At 48.0% G+C, this 16,307-nt stretch overlaps 1 protein-coding gene and 1 pseudogene across 1 annotated transcript in view; both read left to right on the top strand.

Moving 5' to 3' along the window:
* The first annotated feature begins 4,277 nt into the window (after positions 1-4,277).
* LOC132490652 (transcription factor-like 5 protein) lies at positions 4,278-8,572 on the top strand (annotated as a pseudogene).
* Positions 8,573-8,630: 58 nt separating this feature from the next.
* The window catches only part of LOC132490651 (death-inducer obliterator 1-like), a 56,738-nt gene continuing 49,061 nt past the window's right edge, over positions 8,631-16,307 (top strand). The window contains 1 exon segment of the mRNA XM_060099048.1: positions 8,631-8,728. The gene's annotated coding sequence lies outside the window, so the exon portion shown is untranslated.

Below are 16,307 nucleotides of genomic sequence, written 5' to 3'. Positions count from 1 at the left end.
GCCACCCCAACTTTGCGCCTGAAGAGTCCCAAGTGGCCAGGCCACAGCCTCCCGCGACGGCCCCAGGAAGCCTCACTGCGTCCCCGCGAGGAAGCTCTCTTCCCCTCGGGACTGAGCCCTCTAGAACCGAGAGTCACAGGACAGGAAGCACAGATTCTGCGGAGCATCAGGAGAGGTAATAGGGAAAGGGGCCACCCCATTCGCACCCCTTGATTCCAGATCCAGCAATCCTGGAGCAAGATCACTACTGGTTGCGGAGCCCAGACCGTGTCCCGGGAGACATCGCCCCCGCCCTGGCCCGCACGGGGTTGCCACCTAGCCGGCACAGTAACTGAGTCTTCAAAAGGCCGAAAAGCACACGTCGTAGACTGCCCAAAGCATGCAACGCTGACAACACCAGATGGGGCTGGGGATGTGGAATGACAGGAGCTCTCGTTCACACCAGTGGGAATTCAGAATGGTGCAGCGTCTTTGGAAGATGGTTTGATTATTTCTTACAAAACTAAGCATCCGCTTATCATACGCTCCAGGAGCACACTCCCTGGTACCTACCCAAAGGAGCGAAAACCCATGTCCACACAAAAGCCTGCACACAGATGTTTACAGCAGCTGTATTCATAGTTGCCAAAACTTGGAAGCAACCAAGCTGTCCTTCAGCAGGTGACGGATAAATAAACGGTGTCCCACACAGACAATGGAATATGATTCAGCACTAAGTGAAATCAGCTATCAAACCACGAAAAGACACAGAGGAAACTGAAAGGCATTTAACTAAGTGAAAGAAGTCAATCAGAAAAGGCCTCATGGTGCCACCTCTATGACACTCTGGAAAAGGCAGAACTATGGAGACAGTAAGAGGATCGGTAGCTGCCAGGGGCCAAAGGGGCAGAGGGTTGGGTAGGCAGAGCACGGGATTTTTAGGGCAGTGAAAGCACCCCGTATGCTATTCAACATGCATGTCCTATACGTATTCTGTGAAACTCACACCTCGGTGTGCACTTGAGTGATGGTAGGTGCTACTGTACTTTAATTGCAGGGTCTGCATGTCCACCGCTATTGTATAGGAACATGACTGGTATTAGGATGTTGTTATGCTCTGCGACCTCGCTGAACTCACTGGCTTTTGTGTAGGTGCTGTAGGAGTTTCTCCCTAGGTCATCGTGCTGCCTAGGGAGAAAGTAGACAGTTCCACTTCTGGTCTTCCCACCTGCATGCTCTTCTTTCTCTTGCCCTGTCACGCCGAGTAGACCCTCCAGCACAATGCTGAATAGAAGTGGCGACAGTGGGTATCTTTCCTTTTTCCTCATCGAGAGGGAAAACATTCCGTGTTTTGCCATTTAAGTATGATGTGAAGTGTGGTAATTTCATGTACGCCCTTTATCAGGTTGAGGAACTTGCCCTCCATGCTTGGTTTGCCGAATTTTTATTGGGAATGGATGTTAGATTTGCCACCACTTCTTGTTTTTTTTTCATTTTTCAGGTAATCATATGGTTTTTCACTTTGCTCTATGAATATAGTAATTTACATTGGTTGGTTTTCCAATGTAAACAAAACTTGCATCCCTGGAATAAACACCACTTGGTTACGATGAGTTATTCCTTTTAAGAAATCTTTTGGATTCAATTTGCTAAGCTTTTGTTAAGAATGTCTGCCTATCTGTTCATGTCCAATATTGCCTGTAGTTTTCATCTCCTGTAATGTCTCTATTCTCTATCTGGTTTTGCTATCCAGCCCTGCTGCTTCCACCGAATCCATATATTTGTACAGCGGTGTCATGTCCGACGCTTGCCCGCATTCCTTGAGGCTCACATGGATGCTGTGCTTGGGTCTCTGGCCGTTAGTCCAGAGCCACTAAACTGACGTTGCCACCCACTGGGGGTCTCCCCCTGCACGATGGCCTGTCCACAGAGCAGCTCCTCCTGTTCTCGAAAGCCAGCCCTTCGCATCGGTCCATGATGCTGTTTACTTATTCATTGATTTATTGTTTTGCATGTTTAGTTCTTAGCTCAGGGGAGCCCAGGTGGGGCCTTTCTCCCGCCCTGACCTGCTCCGCCGGGCTCTGCCTGACCCTACAGCCAGGGTCCTCAGCTAAGGAGGGCTACCCCTGGAGGGCTACACCAGAACCACTTGGAGCCACGTTTAGAGTTTGAAAAAAACATGTTTTATATTTTCTTCACATTTTATTTATAAAATAAGTCCCACTAAAGCCAGATCATTCTCACGTTTCATGTCTAAATAAAAGAGGGCTCAAAAACTGTTATCTGCAAGGAATCTGCCCAAATCAAGAAACACAGAAAACAATGTAGGTGCCAAAGGTCTTTATTTCCAATAAGCGAAAAACCAAGCCGCATATAATCTTGATTTTTTTTTCTTTTTGAAACATTGTAAATTTCACCATACTGCGTGATTTTGCTGCTCAAAGTGGGGTCAACTGATCAGCTGCCCACACGTCAGCTGGGGCCTCCTTAGAAAGGTGGCATTCCGGGTCCCACCTAGGCCTGCAGAATTAGAATCTGCTTTTAAACAAGATCCCCAGGGCGAGCCTGTGCACATTACGGTCTGTGTTGATGTCACGCTTAGAATCTTCTCAAAGATTTTATCGATATCCTCCTATATATTTAGTAGTTGTATAATTTTCTTTTTAAATGTAGGTATTTCGATGATCTGAAACTAATTTTTATGTTAGGTGTGAGAAAAAGTGCTCTTCCCCCCCCCCCACACCTGATACCTTTTCTTGAGTAAGTGGTCCATCATTATCCTACTGGGGACATATTAAGTCGACAAAACGACAAGCAAATTTATATATATTTTGTCTTTTTCCTTTTTTTTTGAAAGATTTTTGGCTGTGCCACGTGGCATGTGAGATCTTCGTTCCCCTACCAGGGATTGAACCTGCACCCCCTGCAGTGGAAGCACGGAGTCTTAACCACTGGTCCTCCAGGGAAGTGCAGGATGATCTTACATTGTTCAAAGAAAAGATACTGCAGAAGAAATGAATAGCACTCCATAGATGTCTGAGCTCTGACAGAATGAGCGATTCAGAGCCTGATGGAAGAAAACTGTGCCTAAATCACAGGCCTTTCTTTAAAGCACGTGGTTCCCATACAGAAAACAGCCACTGGTTGAGATGGGGGTAAGGGTGAGAGGTGGGTACAGTGATCATTTTGAGCCTGCAAAAATAATTCTTCTAAAAACCACCTATTCTATGATACCATTTATAGGACGTACCCAGGGTTGGCAAACCCATAGGGACAAAAAGAAGGTTAGTGTTGAGGAAGTGCTAATGGGTATGGGATTCTTTGGGGTGATGAAAATGTTCGAAAACTGGTTGTGGTGATGGCATGTGAACACACTACCACTGAAGAGCGCACTTTATTTATTTATGTATTTATTTTTGGCGGTACGCGGGCCTCTCACTGCTGTTTCCTCTCCCGCTGCGGAGCACAGGCTCCGGACGCACAGGCCCAGCGGCCATGGCCCACGGGCCCAGCCGCTCCGCGGCATGCGGGATCCTCCCGGACCGGGGCACGAACCCGCGTCCCCTGCATCGGCAGGCGGGCCCTCAACCACTGCGCCACCAGGGAAGCCCGAAGAGCGCACTTTAAAAGGATGGACCCACATGGCATGTGCATTCCAGCTCATCAGTGGCCAGTGTTTGTCCAGTGCATTGATTACACGAGCCCTGCCGGTTCTAGGAGGAACCGTGCACCACGTGTATTGATTTACCTGCTTGAGTTTTCACCTCCGTACAGCCTGCCTTGTCACACCTGTATTTGGGGCCGCTGTCTCACCTGTCTACTGTTCGGGCTTACTGCAGGCCTCGTGTCCCGAGAAGGGGGGGACCAAAGGGCACCCCGTGGATACGTGGACTCGTGGTGAAACGTTACCTAGAGAGGTGTCTCTTGCATGCGCCCTGATACCCGGCCAGCCCCCGGGCGGCCCCGCGGACACTCGACCCAGGTGTGTCTGTCCCTCGGACACTGGACTCGCGCGTTTGGCCCCTTGGACATTGGGATCCGGGCGGCCCGGCCCTGCGGACACTCGACCCGGGTGGTCTGGCCCCTCAGGCACTGGACTTGGACGGCCTGGGCCCGCGCGCCGCGCCGCCGGCACCAGCACCCCGCGCCCCCAACATGCGCGCGCAGCTCTGGACGGGGCGCCGCGGCGAGGGCGGGGCGGGCGATGGGTGTGGCCCGCCCTCGGGGTGGGGCCTCCGGGCGGGGCGGTGCGGTGCGGGGTGGGGCCGGGGAGCGTCCGCCATTGCGTGCGTGCGGGCGGCGCAGGCCCGCCGAGGCCGTCGGTTTCTGCGTACCCGACCGCCCGGCCTGGCCCAGCCGGCCCGCCCGCGCGCCACACGCCTTTGTCGCAGGCATGTCGGGCCCCGGGCAGCAGGAGCCGCCGCAGGCGGGCGGGCCGGCGGGCCCCGAGGGCGCGGACGCGGCGCTCGGCGAGGCGGGGCTGAGTTTCAGGACCAGCGACCTGAGCCTTGTGGAGATGACGGATATCGAGTACACGCAGCTGCAGCACATCCTCTACTCGCACATGGAGGCGGCGGAGGCCGCCGGCGAGCTGGAGACGCGCGTCAACTCTTGCTTCCTGGCGTCGGCGGCGCCGGGCGCAGCGGCGGGGGGCTTCGCTGCGGCCGTGGGCGCGGCGGCGGAGTCGCGCCGCCCGTGTACCCGGTGCTGTGCCGCCTGCGCTGGCCGATGGTGGCTTCGCGGACGCCAACCAGTGCCTGGGCCACATCGACTTCCAGGAGCTGCGCATGATGCTGCTGAGCGAGGCGGGCGCGCCCCGCGCCGCCGAGAAGACGCCGGGTGCCGGCGCACCCCGGCCCAAGGCGCCCGACGGCGCCGGCAAGGAGAACGTGGAGGGCGCGAGCGAGGTGCGGGCCAAGTCGGCGGTGCGCGTCCGCCTGGAGGACGGCTTCAACAGCATAGCAGCCGAGCCCCCGCCAGCCCCGCGCGGTGCGGATCCCCCCGAGCCTGGCATGGCACTCAACCAGTGGGTGCATCCCCCAGGGAGCGGGCCCGGCTGGATCAGGGTGTAGACCAGGGTCCTGTGCAGAGAAACACCAGGCTGTGTGCGGGTATAGACCAGGGTCCTTGCAGAGAAGCACCATCCTGGGTGTGGGTGTAGACCAGGGTCCTCAGCAGAGGCCACCGGCCTGTATCCGGGTGGAACCAGGGGCCTCTGCAGGGAGGCACTAGCCTGGGTCCGGGTGTAGACCAGGGTCCTGTGCAGAGAAGCACCAGCCTCGGTCTGGATGTAGACCAGGGTTTTCTGCAGAGGCCAGCGGCCTCACTGCAGCTTGCATCTTAACAGGGAGCAGACCTCAGTGGGTCTGGAGGCTGAGCTGAAAGTTTGTGTGCTCTGTGCAGGCACAGCAAGCAGATATCAAGTACACAGCCTGCAGCATTACCTTTGCGGTGTGCGCTCTGCGTCTGCATGTGGAAGAGAGATGAGTTGAGATAAGTGCACACATGTTCCTGAGGAAGAAAGGTTTTGTCCCCAAATCACCCACCTAAATGTCAGGAGAGACCTCTGCTTCCCCGTCTGTTGACTCAGGTTGAGGCTGACCTGATCTTGCACAGATGCATCCCCTAGGAGGACAGACGTCATGTTGTGAGGCTTTGAGTGTAAAATGCAGCTTCATCCTTCAGCCAGACTGCCAGCCCATAAGTGATCTCGCAGCAACAACTATCGGAGAGGAGTAGTAGCCTGTCTGCTAGGGTGTCTCCTTAGCTTTCTGTCTGTCCCCACCCTGTCGTTTTCCCCATTTTGCCCATAGTCGTCAGATTTTGGAGGATGGCCAAAAAAAAACAGAGATTGGTGTCAGAAGTGTAATGGGAAGGGAGGTGTAACTAAAAGATGACACACAGCCACACCTTCCAATGTGAGGAAGAAAGTTTGAACTTGTCCCCTACAACACTAGCTGATAATTGTTTTGTAGAGATTTCCATGATGGGGGGCATTCATGGTAACAGATTCGAGTTCCTATCCAGAAAATCAAATGTTAGCCATTAGAGTGTGATAGTGATTTGTGGTGTTTCAGGAAACTTAACCTGCCACATACTCTTCATGTGTTTCTGGGTTTCTTGTGTCTTGGCAGTTTGGTAACTCTTATTCGCCATCCATCCGAATTAATGAATGTTCCACTTCATCAGCAACAAAACAAATGTAGAACATTAGTGAAAAATAAAACAGCTGCTGCAACTACTGCTCTTCAATTTACATACCCTCTGTTTACTGCAAATAGTTGCTCTACTAGTGGAAATTCTAATCTTTCACAAACACAGGTAGGGAAAATGATTTGCGAAGCTTTGCTCTTTTGTGTTAAATGGATAAATTGTATTTTAGTTAGGTCCCAAGGATGTTTCTTTCATTGAGCTCGATAACTTGTTAAAATCGAGAGTATTTATGTGGTTCGGGGATATTTAAAAATCCTTCGTGCACCTAAAGTTCTTCAAGTTCATGTGAATAACTTTGACGTTACTTCTGTTAAAGTGCCTTTTATTTGTGCGTAGAGAGGAGATTGTCACCTGTTGATAACGTTCCTGTTGCTTCATTGTTTTCCAGAGTTGTAGTAACTCACGTTCTGTACTTGAAGCTACCAAGCATCAGGATATTGGATTGCCGAGAGCATTTTCTCTCTGTTATCAGAAGTAAATTGAATCCACTAAACAGACTTTGGGTAGTAGAAACAAAGCTTTGCCTGAGCAGGTTCGGATTAAAGTAGGAGGTAAGCGATAAAACAGAAGCTGGCAGATGCTTTCTCCTCCTGCCTCATGTCTCTGCACCCCCTTTTTTTTTTTTGGCCACGGGTTGGGGAGGGGAGAGAGCTGGTTTATAAACCAATGAAAGGATCTCGGAAGCCTGCTTGCATCTTAGGAATCCTTCTGTCCCTCTGCCCAGTCACCTCACTTGGAACATCCTTGCGAATTTTGAACATCACGTTTATCCTTGGCCTGGAAACGTTGAGTTTAGGGGCTGCTTTTTCTTAACAGTAACCTCCTTAAACAGAAACATGATAGACTTAGGTACATTTTCGTTACTGACAGCAAATTTAGTGTTGGTTTTTTTTTTTTTTTGTCTCTTATTTCATACTTCATGAGTGAGGCAGGAGTCTGAAATCCGCTCAGAGCTTTAGGGGACCATCTGCAGATGGGCAAAGGATTGAGTTGGTAGCAAGAGGCCATAAGGTGATACAGAAAGTCTTAGAAAGAAAGAAACTTCTGAAGGCAAACTTTGCTTACCCCTGATGTTAACCCTCAATCCGTTTTTCCTGGAAAACATTCTTTTTCGAGTTATCCAACAATAACACAGCTTACACTCAGCTTTTCAAGAGCTGATAAAGACAGGGTAGGGATGGAGCTCTCCGTCTTTCTCCCACGCCAGTGATTAATTTTCCATTGTTCTTATGACATTGCTCGTGAAAGTATATGTTAGCATTTGTAAGGTATAAAGGTTAAAATTAAAATAGTCCCTGTACTGACTACTCAGCTGAAGAACCAAAATATTACCAATACTTGTGAATTCCTCTCTATGCCTTTTGAAAAGTTATCACCATTCTGAAATGTGTGTTAAGTGATTCTTTCACCGTAGAGGGTTTGGCTTTGTACGGTACCTCGGGAATGCACGCACCACCATAGGTACTTATTAGACGCCTGCTGTACTGTGATAGAAATTTGACATATTTCTGTAGCACAGGTCAAAGCTATGACGTGATTACTCCTTTTGTGGGGGGAATCTCACTTGTAAGGTGAGGGCGTGTTTAATCCTAAACCACTTAGGTTCTATCCTCTTCTGAGCATTGCAGTTAGAATATCAGTTGTCATCTTAGAATAATTGCATATCAAGAAAATCTTTTGGAGAAAATATTTCTAGGTTTGTTTTTTTTTTCCCATTCTGAATATCAGAAAAATCAAACAACTTCTTGGTTTTTTTATTCATAGATGACAGTTAAAATGGCTCTTGATTTAAAAGGGGGACTTTTGATTGTATTGCTGTATAAGCTGCATTGATTACATAATACCTGGGGTGTTTTTTTTTTTTTTGCGGTACGTGGGCCTCTCACTGTTGTGGCCTCTCCCGTTGCGGAACACAGGCTCCGGACGCGCAGGCTCAGTGGCCATGGCTCACGGGGCCAGCCGCTCTGCGGCATGTGGGATCTTCCCGGACCGCGGCATGAACCCGTGTCCCCTGCAGCAGCAGGCGGACACTCAGCCACTGCACCACCAGGAAAGCCCTCTGGGGTGTTTTAATTTAGTTTATGTTCAGTTGTATAGTTTGAAACCTAGAGCCTTGTGCTGGATGTTTCTATGGAATTTTGGAGCGCTTCTTGTTTGGTTCTGTGTGCTCCTTACCCATTCACGTTTATATCTTGGATCGAAAATACCAAAAAATATATTCAGCATTCACGAGGGTGAACTTAGAAGAACCAAACAATTAAAATACCACTTTTTCCTTCTTTTGCAGAGAAGAAGCGCTATGTAAACAAGCAAGAAATAAGAGGAGTCGCAGTAGGATACGTCAGTTGGACAGAAACAGAGAACGAAGAACCCTGGGAGAGCTCCGGAACGTGGGTGAAGGCTCCACAGCAGCGCAGGGTGCTTGCCCGTCGGTGGAGTCGCCCCAGGCCGCCCTCGGGGAGCAGAGGCAGAGCGGGCCCCCACGGGGCAGGTCCCAGCGGAGGGAGAGGCACAACCGCATGGAAAGAGATAGAAGGTAATGCGTGCTGTCGGTGGTATACAGTTGTCCTAGACGCCAAGCTGATGAGAGTCAGTGCTGGTAACAGGCACCTTTTTGTAGAAAACAATGGTGCAGGCACTTCTGTGTTCAAGGGAGGGAAAGCTGGCAAGAGTCAATGGTCACCTTGCTTTGCTAGGTGGATGGGGGTAGCCAAGACCACCCCCAGGTTTGATGATTCATTAGGAGGACTCATGGCTTTGATTTATTTTGGGCAAAGAACCCAGCAAAGTCAGCAGAGGCGCATGGGGAGAGGTCTAGGGGCCCCAGGCGCCAGCTCCCCAGAACACCTCTCAGTGGAGCCACTCAGGATGCCTGTCACCCCCCAGCACTGGCGACATGTTCCCGGACAGCAAAGCTCCTTAGAGAGTCGGGGCCATGGATCCTCCTGGGGGCTGGTTGTGGGGGGTATTCCCTAGGTGGCACGCGGCCAAATCCCAGACGCCCAGAAGGAAAGCTGGTGTTTAGCATAAGCCAGTGACCAATGGTGGTGGGAACCCCCCCGAAATCTAAGTTCCCAGGTGCTGGCCGGGGCCGCCTTCCTGGGAGGGAGTCCGCCTGCACACTGGGTTACTCCGTTTTGCTTGGTTCTTTTAAGGATATTGAAGAAGGAGGAAGTTACAGCTTATGTAAGTTGTTTTATCTGTGGATTTTATTTGTGCTGTTCTGTGTAGAAGCAAAAGGTGGTTACTTTTTCTGTTATAGCTGGGTACGGGATGATTCCCTAACATAGAGTTAATTAACTTAGTCATTTATTGAGTACTTTGTACCGGTTTCTGTTTTAGGCTCAGGAAATAGAGCATTGAGCAAGACAAATATTCATCTCTGAACCTACAGTGTGGAGTGGTGGAAATTTATTTCTTTAAAGGGATATATTAAAGCTAGGCATCTAGATCCCTTTCCTAAGGGTGTGTCCGCACATACACACCAAGTGATGGGCATCACTGAACTCACCGTGAATCATAATGGGCATGGTTTATATATATTTAATAAACATTTGCTGAGCACCTACCGTCTGAAAAAAAGCCTTATATGTACTACGTGTTGACGGTAAAAGTTTAAATTCTTGCTCTGCCATTCCCTAGTTTAACAACTTCCTACACATTCTTTACCTCTCCACCTGAGTCTCTCGTCTATAAAATAGGTATATTACCTACTGCGTAGATGGGACACAGGAAGTAAAGAAGCTGAAATGTAGTGTCTGGCCCAGTGCCTGCAGTTAGAGAGCATCTAGAGAATTCCTGCTGTTGTTGTTACCTTAGAAAGTTGCTCTAAAGTTCTGAGCGTACAGGTGGGGAAATAGAAACAAGGGCCGTATTATCTGAACGTAGTACGTAAAAGTTAAAGATGGTCTAAGACTCCAGTTGTGATGTAAATCATCCCTAAAACGACCAGGTTTGGGGATATTAACCGGCTGGTAGCCTGTGGTCCTTTATGAACCGGGACCCCTGGAGGATCAAAGCTGTGAATCCTAGCTTCTGTGACTTTCTTGGCACCTGGAGGGCAGGTGAGTGAAAGAATGTCCTGCCCAGAAGAAACACACACACAATTTTGCTTCCAGTTTCAGGGGGTTTGGGTCCATCCTTGGTCTAGAGACTTGGACCTGGTTCTTGCTCCTGGCCCAGGAGAAGTAAACAGGAAACTTTCCAGGGAGCGCGACTGGGCTTAGTGGGCCACTGAAGGGGGGCTGGCCGCTGTAGATGAGGCCTTAGTGAAGAGCGTCCGGGTTTTGCTGCTGGTCCTGGCTGTCGTGTAGTCGCTGCCGTTGACGGCAGCACGGGCCTGGTTAGAGAACCGAGCTGAGGTTGGCACTGTAAACGTGGAACCTTTTGCAGAAGAGCTTTCCGTATCTAGATCCTGGGGCAGCGACGGCCGAGCGCCCCAGGTCGCCTGGAGTGAGGCCCCTGGGGCTGAGTGCTAAGAGTTTGTCTTCTCCGTTTCCCTTTTCTGTGCCTATGGGCATTTCTATCTTGTGTATTTCGTAATTTCGTCCAGTTCCTTACTTTCCTTGTATATTTAGTTGCCTTTGAAAGCGATCCCTGTGTGCAGTTTGTGCTGATTGGATCATTTCTGGTTATTTATAGTGTGGTTACTCTTTACCATTATTTTTTAGCGATAGACTTGGTTTATTGTAAAAAAATAAAGCTTTTCTATTTAAAACAATGATTTAATGGTTGGCTGTGTATACGTAATAGTGGTAAACTCTTATTTATATGATTCCTTCAAATATGATGAAGGTGTTTACAGCAATAAAAAAACTTAACTGTCACTATCTCTACTCAAAGCTTAAATAGGTTAAAAACTTCCGGACATTAATTTTTATGTGTCTTAGGCTTCCTGAATATTTGTGAAATTTAGTTACATTGAAGTTGTAGATTGTTTCTGGGTCGGATTACAAGACCCATCAGGAAACAGGCTGAAGTGACGTCAGTAGCAATTTGGGGGGGAATTAGAATGTAGGTAGCTTAAACCCTTGTGTCCTTCCTGTTTCCTCAGTGACTTTCCCCCTCTTCCTTGCATGAACATTTTGAAAGATGTGGTACACAAAAGTCTTCCGTGATTTTCCTAAATTATTTCAGTACACATGTCATCCCACAGGTCTGTTCCGACTCTAACCAGGCTTGTATCCCAGACACTGGGGGCACCTTGAATAAGACAGAGACCCCGTGGGCTGGAGGAAAGCGGCTGAGAGGTCGAGGGTGAATGGACCACCTCCATCCCGGTGTGGGGTCTGGTTGACATGCTGCAAAGATGGCTCTCCCTGCTGTGCAGCAGGGAGACTGGACTCCAGGAGGAGAGGTTGGGGGTGGGCAGGAGTGGAGACACAGACCCTGGTCAGAGGCCGCAGCCGCTCTGCTGTGACTGGCCAGGGCCCGCGGTGCTGGATGTAGGGCTGCTGGGCAGAGGAAGCGGGGACCACGGTGGGGCGTGTGGCTGGAGCAGGTGGGCGGGTGGCGCCGTTTCCTGAGATCGGAGGACGTGTGGACGAGCAGGATGGGGTGGGGCGGAATCCACGTTCTGTGTCCCACGGGCTAGGTTTTCAGTGCCCAGGAGGCATCAGGTGGAGAAGTTGAGAATGAGTAAACGAGTCTGCAAGCAGGTGGTTCGCTTTGTTTTATTTTTCTAGTGAGCACAGAGTTCACTGAACACCTGCCCTCCCCTCACCTAGTCTGAGCCGTCAACATTTACCGTGTTTAACACACACGTGCACGCGCACAGCACAATTTCAAAGACAATGACAGATGTCATGACCCGTCACCTCTAAATATTTACGCCTGCGTCGCCCACGTAACGCCAGTGCCGTATTCACACCTCACAAGGTCGATAGTCATTGTCTTATACCATCTACTACCCAGTCCGTATTCCCATGTCCCCCAGTTGTTCTAAAGGTGACTTTTATGGCTGCGTGTTTTTCCAAACCAGCACCCAGCCATGCTCCTGTGTTGCCTTCAGTGACGTTTTTCTGTCTCTAAGCTATAGCAGGCCTTCCTACCCCACAGTTTGTATTACGGCACTGAGATTTTGAAGAGATCGGGCCAGACAGGTGCCTGTAGAACCCTGGATTTAGATGATTCGTTGTATTTATTGATGGTAATTAAAAATTTTTATATAATTTTAAACTTGCAGGAAAATTCCAAGATGAGTGCTAAGAGCTCCTTGTGTGCCCACCCAGGTTTACCCAGAACCCCCAGTTGTTCACATTTTGCCCCATTTGTTCTGTCTCTCGCAGTCTCAACCATTTGATGGTAACCTGTGGGCACCATGCCCCTTGATACCCAAACACTTCAGTGTGTGATTTTAAAGAATATTACATTATCTTACATAACCAGAATACAATGGCCCAAATCAGGACACTTAACATTGCTGTAATACTCTTATCTAATTCAAATTTTGCCTCGTGTCCCAATAACACCCTCTACACCATTTTCCCCCGTCCAGCCCCAATCCAGGATCACTGGTGACACAGTTGTTGTGAGGTGACATTTTGGGTTCATGACCTTGAACCCTAGCCAGGCTCTGGGGCTGTGGGGCAGTCTCTCACTCTGTGCTCCCCTCTCCTCTGTCATGTCACCATCACAGTGATTGGGCAGGAAAGTGGCGCTGCCCCCCTGCTTTGTCTTCCCTCCTCCACCTGAAGATGGGCTGGGGGCCGCCCCGCACCCACTTGTCCTTGCGCACCATCCCCAGTTATCAGGTGTAGCTGTACTATTACTTCTCCCTTTCCTGTGCAGTAGGAATTCTGTCCTTTTTATTTTAAATTTATTTTATTGAAGTATAGTTGATTCACAATGTTGTGTTAATTTCTGCTCTAGAGCCAAGTGACTCAGGTGTATATATATAGGTATATACACATATATATACACACACGTATGTGTATATATATATATATATATATATATATATATATATATATATATATACACATACATACATTCTTTTTCATATTCTTTTCCATTATGGTTTATCACAGGATACTGAATATAGTTCCCTGTGCTATACCGGGAACTGTAACCCTATATAGGGTTAGGACCTTGTTTATCCATCCTATATGTAATAGTTTGCATCTGCTAACCCCAAGCTCCCACTCCATCAATCCCCCACCCCCACCCCCTTGACAACCACCAGTCTGTTCTCTATGTCTGTGAGTCTGTTTCCGTTTTGCAGATAAGACTGTTCTTTGTAAGAACAGCATTTTATCTATACCTCCCATTTATTTATCACATTGTGATCAGTGAAGATGGCAGTTTTTAAAATCTTGTTGAGACTTCCATTGTGACCTCTTATGTGGTCAATTTTTTTAAATTCTGTGTTTACTTGGAAAGGATGTGCATTCTCTGTTTGGCGAATTGTGTATGTTTATTAGGTTGAGGTTACGAATTGTGATTCAGGCCTTTCCTGTCCTCTCTTGTCTGTCAGACCTGTGGTTCTGAGAGCCCCCGTGGCATCTCCCGCCGTGACTGGCCTTGTCCCATCTCTGTGGGGCTCTCAGTGTGGCTGAGTGTCGGGGGCACACCCTCCCACCTGGGCCCCGAAGTTTGTCACCCCTCTTGGTTTCATTAACCCTTTTCCTTTAAGTCTCTCGTCTCTCTGTACAGATGACACCAGTTTTCTTCCTCTTCCTGACTTCCTGGTATAATTTCTTGACATGTAATTGGAACAGTCTTTCTTTTTCCTACGAAAAATAGTTTTTATTATTGACCTTCTCCTATTTACAAATTTAATGTGAATATCCAACTTTGACCAGAGGTCATCTCCGGGTGTCTGATGAGTTGTAAAAATCCCTTCAAACTCAGCTATTTCACTTAAGTTTCATTGAAATAGATGCTACTTGAGAGAGCAGAGTAACAATTACTAGCTTCCCTTTGAGGCAGTCAAGGGCGGGAGGTGTCCACTTGTCTCCCTCTTTCACGGTCACCCCAAGTTCCCATGAACTGAGTCGCAGGGACCTCGTGAGAGTCTAGACTGAGCTACACCTTAACCCCACTGCTGGCAGAAGTATTCACAATAAAGACGGGTGCCCAGGGCTATCCACCTCATTTTATGACGATTGTTTAGAAAATCTCTTGAAGTACTTTCTTACATCTGAGAGATGATTCTTGTCTTCCTTCGGACTTCTATTTAGGTATTCTCAAAGGTAAATTCTACCTTCTCAAATATAGGCAAATATTGTATAGTTGGGCTTTGGGTGTCAGAATATAGAAACCAATATATCAAACCATGGTTCATCTTACATTGCATTAAGACCCGTTGAAAATCTTTTAAATTTGGGGAAGGAAATTAGAATGTATTTATGTGCAGATATAGCTTCTGAGCATAGACAGTTGTTGCAAATGGCAGATGGCCTTGGTTGGGATGCCACTTAGCGTGTGGACAGGTGGAGTGCTCCAGCCGTTCCAGATGACTCAGAAGTCAGCGCAGTGGCAGCAGAGAGAGCGCTTATACTTCCCTTCCTGGACACAAATTAAATATAAACCTATTGTAGTCCAGCAACAAAGAGGCAGCACAATTCCAAAATGGGCAAAGGACTTGAATAGACATTTCTCCACAGAAGATAAGCACATGGCCAATAAGCACATGAAAAGATGCTCAACATCACCAATGATCAGGGAAATGCAAATCAAAAGCACTTTAATGGATGTGAGATAGCAGTTCACACCCATTGGCTGTGGCTCTTAGAAAAGAAAATAACAAGTGTTGGTGAGGATGTGGAGAAATTGCAGCCCTCGGGATTGCTGGTGGGAATGTAAAATGGTGCAGCTGGTGGGTCCTCAGAAAGTGAAACACAGAATTACCATATGATCCAAAAGAATAGGAATTACCCAGAAGAATAGAAAGCAGGGACTGAAACAGATATTTGTATACCAGTGTTCGTAGCCGCTTTATTCATAGTCACCAAAAGGTGGAAACAATCCAAGTGGTGGAAACATTCCAATCAACAGACGAATGGATAAGCAGAATGTCTGTACAGCCAATGGATTACTATTCAGCCATGAAAAGGAATGAAGTTCTGACACATGCCTCACAATATAGATGGACCTCCAAAACAGGCTGCTGACCGGGAAAAGGCAGACACAAAAAGACAAATACTGTATGATTCCACTTACATGAAGTACCTAGAGTCATCAGATTCATAACGTCAAAAAATGGAATGAGGGGGGCCAGAGACTGGGGGAGGCAGATGGATGGAGGGAACATGTTTCACAGGGACAGAGTTTCCGTTTGGGGAGATGAGAAAGTGCTGCAAATAGATAACGGTGATGTTTACACAACATTGTGAATGTACTTAAGCCACTGAATTGTACACTTCCAAATGGTAAAAAATGGCAAATTTTATGTTATATATATTTTACCGCAATAAAAACATATAAACTTAGACTTAATTGTGTAGGAATGCTGTGCTTAAAAACAAAAACTTACAGAAATGTATACATGCACAAAAACGGAGAGGCTAGAATAATGAACTCCCGTGTGCAATAACTCAGCTTCAGGCATAACTATGTTTCACCTATACATCGCCATCCTCCCACCGTCACTGAGTTATTTTAAAGCATTTCCAGATGTCATATCATTTTGATTCACAAATGTATCTCTAAAAAGAAAAGGGCTGTTTAAAAGCACAATCAGGTCATCATCATCCTCCTTAATCTCCATCCCTGTCCAGATTTCTCTGATTGGCTCACAAGTGTCTTTTTACTGTTGACTTCCTTAAATCAGTATCCAAACACTGCATTTGGTTCATAGCTCTTAAATACCTTTTAATCTGTTATGGCTCCCCTTTCCTATTTTCCTTGCTGTTTGTTTATTGATGAGGCTGAATGGTACTGAACCAGATGTGGGTCCACTTGCCTGCACACAGTAAAGCCAATTTGCTGCCACCAGTTGCGGTGAAAAAAAGTTCAGCGTTTCTTGCAGCTGCCAAACAAGCAGTGTGGGCAGCTATTGCTCAAAAGACCTGAAGTTCTTGTTTGGCACCCGCAATAAAAGCTGCACTTTCTTTCACTGCAAGCCAGTGTCAGTAGATTGGCCTTACTGTGCGTGGGTGAGTGGACCCAAATTT

This window comes from Mesoplodon densirostris, chromosome 5, assembly GCF_025265405.1.
Source record: "Mesoplodon densirostris isolate mMesDen1 chromosome 5, mMesDen1 primary haplotype, whole genome shotgun sequence".
NCBI classification, from domain to species: Eukaryota; Metazoa; Chordata; class Mammalia; order Artiodactyla; family Ziphiidae; genus Mesoplodon; species Mesoplodon densirostris.
This window is presented reverse-complemented; position numbering and strand designations above follow the sequence as displayed.